Source organism: Polypterus senegalus, chromosome 10 (genome assembly GCF_016835505.1).
Source record: "Polypterus senegalus isolate Bchr_013 chromosome 10, ASM1683550v1, whole genome shotgun sequence".
Lineage (NCBI taxonomy): Eukaryota > Metazoa > Chordata > Cladistia > Polypteriformes > Polypteridae > Polypterus > Polypterus senegalus.
This window is the reverse complement of record NC_053163.1, coordinates 140,170,357-140,177,537: the sequence shown is the minus strand read 5'-3', so window position 1 is coordinate 140,177,537 and position 7,181 is coordinate 140,170,357. Positions and strand designations below refer to the sequence as shown.

General features: G+C 45.5%; 1 non-coding gene across 1 annotated transcript; it reads left to right on the top strand.

Moving 5' to 3' along the window:
- The first annotated feature begins 1,903 nt into the window (after positions 1-1,903).
- On the top strand, positions 1,904-1,975 carry trnaq-cug. The gene has a single exon. It is a non-coding gene; the product is annotated as a tRNA-Gln (tRNA).
- Positions 1,976-7,181: the final 5,206 nt, after the last annotated feature.

Sequence of the window (7,181 nt, the reverse complement as noted above, 5' to 3'; positions counted from 1 at the left end):
ATGTGCCCCTCTCTCTGATAATGTTCAATAATTCCGTAGACCCTTCTGTTAGCAATGGGAAGACATCAAGCAGCTAGAGAGTCAGAGGCCCATAAGCTGTGTGTTTGTGGGTCTAAGGTGTCCAGCAATGGTGGTCACACAGGATACTTGAAGGACTGCAGGACAACTTGGTTATGATAGTCAAACACAATACTGAAAGATGACTTGGTCATAATGGTTACATGATACTGAAGGACTACAGGAGGACTTGGTTGTGATGGTCACATAAGATACTGCAGGACTGTAGATGGTCATGATCATGATGGTTGCACAAGATACCAAACAACTTTAGGACTACTTGGCCATGATGGTCACACAGAAACTGAAGGACTGCAAGAGGATTTGGTCCTGATGGTCACATAGACACTGAAGGACTGTAGATGGACATGGTCATGATGTTTGCACAAAGACACCAAAGTACTTCAGGACTACTTAGTCATGGTGGTCACAAAGGTAATGAAGGACTGCAGAATGACTTGATGATGATGGTCAAACATAATACGGAAGGATGACTTGGTCATGATGGTCACATGATACTGAAGAACTACAGGAGGACATGGTTTTGATGACCACATAAGATACTGAAGGAATGCAGCGTGACCTGGTCATGATGGTCACATAGAGAGTGAAGAACTGTAGGCTGACATGGTTAAGATGTTCGCACACGACGCCAAACAACTTCAGGACTACTTGGTCATGATGGTCACAAAGATAATGAAGGACTGCATAAGGATTTGGTCATGATGATCACACATAGGCTAAGGGACTGCAGGACGACTTGATGATGATGGTCACACAGATGCTGAAAGACTGTAGGTGGACATGGTCATGATGGTCACATAAGACACCAAACAACTTCAGGACTACTTGGTCATGATGGTCACCCAGATAATGAAGGACTGCAGGAGGATTTGGTCATGATGGTCGCATAGAGACTGAAGGACTGTGGGTGGGCATGGTCATGATGGTCACACAAGATACCAAACAACTTCAGATCTATTTGGTCATGATGGTCAGACATAATACTGAAAGATGACTTGGTCATGATGGTCACCCTGATAATGAAGGACTGCAGGAGGATTTGATCATACAGTAGTTGTTCTTGTTTGGGCTGTTGTACTGTTTCACATTTCCTTTAATCCATTTATAGTTACTTCAGCAAAGAATGTGAGACTTTTAGTCAAACGAGTGTTACATTTCGTTTTTCTATGCAGTGTACTGTACTTTATATATGTAAGAGCTCAGAAATGAGACTGAATTACTAAAGGAGGGTCAGACGCCGGGAATTAATATGCCATTATAACGTTTTATAAATCGGGTATGGAATTACATTACACTTAATGGCATAAAATATCATTCTTACAAATATTTTTGAAATGACAAAGCAGAGTGTTTCGCATGCCAATTTGAAGAATAGCCTGTCTACAAGAAGAGGACCGTCGAGCTTTAATTAACAGCCATGCAGCCCGATCAGTCTGACTGAGGTCAAGCAAATCCTGCTGAAAAATAAAATAGCTTCTCAAGGTCGACCTTGGTGAAAAAAGAGAAGGGTATACGATTGTGGTGCATCAAAGGTTTGACTCATTTCAGATAAAAACCAGAACAGATTACGGTAACGTGCAGTTTAGTTAACACTTGAAATGCCAACAATCACGCGTAACTGAAGACATTAATGATAATAACGACAGACATATTTACAGATTATAACTAACGTGTCTTTAAATAGACAATAAAACACGAATAGGTGAATGCAAGCTTTCAAATGAGAGGTGAACAAGCGCAATTCAAGTCAGTAAACAATGACGTCAGCAGTGAGGTGTGTCACAGCAGCTATTTAAGTGATAACAGCGAAGCGACGTGCGCCGGTTCTATGGTGTAATGGTTAGCACTCTGGACTCTGAATCCAGCGATCCGAGTTCAAATCTCGGTAGAACCTACCAAAGGCACATTCTTGCCAAAAACACACTTGTTTTTTGTATTATGGGCTGCCATGACTTATCAAATATGAAGGATTATGTGAGGTAAAAAAATACCTCGATTAACTGTAATAAAATGTGCTGTACAATTTCACAAAATCAAAATGGCTCGTTTAAATCACAAAAAGGTGAGTAAAAAAGTCTCATTAAAATTGAACAAGCACACAAAATGCATGAGGAATATAAGTTTTTGCAAAGAAATGGCCAGAGAAAATGACAGTACTGTATTATATTTACAATACCTGCAAGGTTAAGCAGTATGTTTCTGATTGTGATCTGTGATGGGTTGGCGCCACTTTCTGGATTTCAATGTTTCGTCAAGGCTTCTACCCTAGATATCTGTTTGTCATCACCATGGACCATTTTACAACAACCACTGGACAATACCACTCCACGACCTGTGTTTACATCTGACCAAAATATTGCTAATGACCCGCACATGTGGGGTATAGTTATTTGTAACTAGCAAACATCCAACGTAACATCTAAAATAAGCAACAAATCAAAATCAGCCATAGCATTCTCAAACCTGGTCATTCAGACTCTGACCAGAGCCACGAGTAGTCCTGGATGACGAGAAAGTCCACATCAGTGGTTTACAAACCAGATAGATGAATGTCTCTCTGATTTCCTACGTGACCCACCTGATAGTCCTGAGAGTGCACCCTCGGATAGGCCGGCATCCCATTCAGTGCTGGTTCCTGTTTTGTGTCAGTTTCTAACAGCCAGTTAACCTGATGTGCATGTTGTAGATGCCACATGGGCTGGATGGGCATCCCGGCCAGAAGAGGCGATGGTTCCTTACCCAAGCGGGAAGCTCCTAACAGGCAGATAGGCATCCCGGCCAGGGAGGAGAAAGGGATCAGACCCGGAAGGAAAAAGGACCAAAAGGGATGGACGGACAGCCCAGTGAAAAGAGACGATGTCAAGGGGTTTTTCCATTCCCCCAGCATGCTAGATGGCAGCAGCCCTGGAAACCAGTGCCCAGTGGGAAGCCAGAAAGGCATGCTGGGAGCTGTACTCCGGCCGAGCAGCCCTGCTGGGGTCACTGGGTGCCAGAAGAGGGCACTGCAGGGAGGCAAGCTCCTTGTTATAATGGGCTTTCACATGACCTGGAGGGCAATAAACCTGGCACCAGAAGTACTCCTGGGTCCATAATAAAAGAGACCGCCCTCCCTTTTCGAGGAGGAGTCAGAGCTGGGCAGGCATGGAGCAACATTCAGTTGGAGGAGGGCAGTGTGGTGCTGAGAGAAGGCATCTTGGAGAGAGAAAACTTGTGTCTTTGTACGTTTTACCACTTTGTGGAAGAAGTAAACCTTCCATTATTTGAACTCACTATGTGTTCGTGTTTGGGGGGTTTGGGGCTTGCTGACACTCCTGGTTTCATCACAACGTCTTTGAGAAAGTAAACAGAAAATTGTGCAGAGGCTGGCGGAACATGAAAGCTCCTCATATTAATGACAGAGCTTGGGATTAGCACTCAGGCCCCAAGATCCATGAGGAATGTTCCCTTCTTTGACTGTTACCTCCTTCCAATGAGCAGCCCCCCACGCCACCAGTACTGCATCAACAGCTCCTACTACTTCAGCGGATATCGTCAGTGATGAGCCCACCTCTGACCAGGGCTGACTCCACCGTACAGGAAAAGCAGGCAGTCACTTAGGGCAGAAAAGCTTTCAGGGAGTGCCCCATAATAGATATGTTAGCTGTTAGCTTTGGCAGGGGGTGTTATTTATGGTGTATGAAACTCTGGGTGAAGGGGGGTGCCCCCCCTAGTGCTCTCCAAACACCAGTAATCTGCCTAGCTATTGCCTCAAATACTACGTAGGACGGCAAGAAATGCTGGAGCTCTGACAGTCAGTATGGGCTGTCTGTGGTAAAGTGAAGTCTGCGGCTGATTGGCATTTTAAATAAATAATTGGCACACTCGCGTCTTTGTGTGTGTATATTAGCGTGGCGAGAGCAGTTCCCAAGTGCGATACGGGAACAGACAGCCCTGCACTTAGTGCACAGGTGTAAGTTCGTCCGTGACCCTAATTGACGCCGGGAGATGCTGATTGCCCCAGCTGTGCCATGTCCCCATTGCAAGAGGGTAGTGGGGGGGGGGTGGAGGGTGGTGAGGAATCGAGAAAAGAAAAGACGGAGGTTAAAGGGAGAAAGAGAGAGAGAGAGAGAGATAACCGGAGACCTGCGGAAGGTCAGCTGCGTGTGTCAGCATGGGAACTCGTCTGCTGCCAGGCCCGTGTGGGATAAGCAGGCGAGCCGCTAGTTAGTTAAGACCATTTCCGGTTGATTTAATTCTCGTTTTTAATGGATTTATTTATTTTGATTTTAACCTCCACCTCACCTTTGTTTTAAATGGATTCTTTATTTATCAAACCTTTTTTTGCAGCACTGCACTGACCCCTTTGGTACTGTGTCCCTTGGGAGAATCCTTGTGTCCTGCTGGTTTGACTTTGTGTTGCTCATGGAGTCCCGAATGAGGCACATTACCTGCAGTGTGTTACATGTGGCACGATTCCCTGAGGGTGATCCGGCTCGCTATTGAGGACCCGGGTGGCTGGACCAGGCCAAGGGGATGCCCACTGTGGCAGATAGAGGGTGGGTCTGGACCGTGTGTCTGCCTGGAGGGTTTGCCAACCAGGACCCCAAGCTGTTTTATCGTGTGGTGGGTGCGGCAACACGCTGTACCAGTGCAGGCTCCCCAACCTGACCTGACCTGACCTGCACTATTTCTTTTTGGACGTGTTGTTTTGAGAATTGTTTTTAGTAAATGCACTAATTCTCTTAACACCATCCCCTTGTTCCAAGTGTGGTTTGTCTTCTTCTTCTTCTTCACAACATTGCTCATCTGCATTCTTTCCTCGGTGTGAAAGATACTGAGTCACTCATTCACGCTTTCATCACTACCTGTCTAGACTATTGCAGTGCTTTGTTTTATGGCCTCCCGACTAAATATATCAAGAGGTTACAATATGTTCAGAATTCTGCTGCTCGTTTACTTACACTCACTAAAAAATCTGCTCACATCACTCCTGTCCTCTATGACTTACTGTACATTGGTTACCGGTTTCTTCAAGAATCGAATATAAAATTATTCTTCTCACTTTTAAAGCCCTTCATGGTTTAGCCCCTCATTATCTGTCTGAGCTGCTGCTTCCTTACACTCCTGCCCGTACATTACGATCATCGGATGCTAAGTTACTCACTGTACCTAAATACGGGTTAATGACTATGGGTGGGAGAGCTTTCAGAGTGATAGCCCCTAAAATTTGGAATTCTCTCCCTCTCAGCCTTCGAATGGAAAAATCTATTATTAATTACAAACATCTGTTAAAAACACATCTCTTCAATTAGTATTATTCTTCTTCATGTATGTCATTTTTACTGTCTTGTATTGAATTGTAAAGTGTTCTTGAGTGTATGAAAGGCGTTACATAAATAAAACTTATTATTATAACTTATTATTGTCCTCATCTGCTACACTCATCTCGGTTACATTACTGACAGTTTCGGGTCAAAGAAGCTCCCAAAAGATGACGACCCGCACCAACACACTGTCCACAGCTGATGACCAAGTGAGGAGACAACCGAGGAGGCTATTCACAAAAAAGTTGGGGAACCAGAAAAGTCAGTTCTTTGAGTTCTTAAGGCCTGTGCTGACCAATGTTGTGGTGTCCTCTGGTACCTGCTCTGTTTGTCACTAAGTGACCTCACAACTACAGACCAGCTGCACTTACATCTACACCATGAAGGCCTTTGAGATGCTCATCCCGGACTTTATTTGACCCCTTGTGAAAAAACCCCATGGACCCACCATAGTTTGCCTTGTCACAGACAGCCGGGGACCTTGTCCAGCTGGGACGTATCTTCACTGTATGGAGCGGGGAAGCAAGCCTGGTCAGAACAGTACCTCCCCCGGGACGCTAGATGGAAGCCCTGCTGGGTGGTAGTGGCGCCTCAGATTCCCGCAGGGCTCCATGGGAGATGAAGTTCTCTACAACCCTGTTGGGCTCCGGGGGTGCTGCCAGGGGGTGCTGCGGTTGTTTGTGAGCCCATGTGAGCAGTTCTTCTGCCACACTCGGAAATGCATTCTGAAATAGATCATCAAACACCTGGAGCACTTCTGGGTGAGCTATTAAAGGAGCCAGCAGCCACCACTCCGAGAACCCAGAGTTGGGAGAAGAGGGACTAAGCTTGCCAGAGAGGAGTGGAGAAGAAGTTAAAGAGAAGTATTGGGATTGGGATTGATAGTGCTAATTGGACTGTGTTGTGGGCTCGTTAGGACAGGGGAGATGTTCCACACAAGGGAAGAAAAATCAAAGCACTTTGTGTTCAGTAGTGTGCCTCCCGTGTCTATCTGCATCGGGTTGAGCGCTGGCATAGCACCTCTTATTGTCACAGCCTATAGGACAATGGTTTATCTGTCTGCTCCACAAGGCTTACCTTGGCAGCACTGTGACGATCATATTTGTTTGATTTCTCCACTTTCTTCAGTATCTTCCAGACATCACTGTTGAGGGGTTAATTTGAGATATGCCAGTGGATGACTCTCTCGCATCCTGTTATAGGACTATCTGTCAAGCAGATTGAGAGTGTTAAAAGACTGCTCTGGTGGTTTTAACCTCGCTCTTATGGATATATTTATTTGAACCGAATTTTAACTTCTGCCGACCTGCTGGCTTTTCTTGGATTGATATGAATGTGAGCAACACTGGTGCACCACAAGAAACAGTCTGGTCACTTTTTCTCTTTACACAATAAACATCTGACTGCAAATACAACACCAGGCCATGTTATTGATGAGCTTTGTCAGGGTTAGAACTTTGAGAATTGTGTGCAACTCAACATCAGCAAAGCTAAGGAACTGCTTACCGACTTTTGACACACCACAGAGCCTCTACAGTATGCCCAGTCGGTATTCAGCAGCCATATCACCCTGTAGCCCTAGACTGGTTGCCCACGGAAGCTAAGCAGGGTTGAGCCTGGTCAGTACCTGAATGGGAGACCTTCTGGGAAAAACTAGGTTGCTGCTGGAAGAGGTGTTAGTGAGGCCAGCAGGGGTGCTCACCCTGTGGTCTGTGTGGGTCCTAATGCCCCAGTATAGTGATGGGGCTATACTGTAAAAGCACCGTCTTTCGGATGAGACGTTAAACCGAGGTCCTG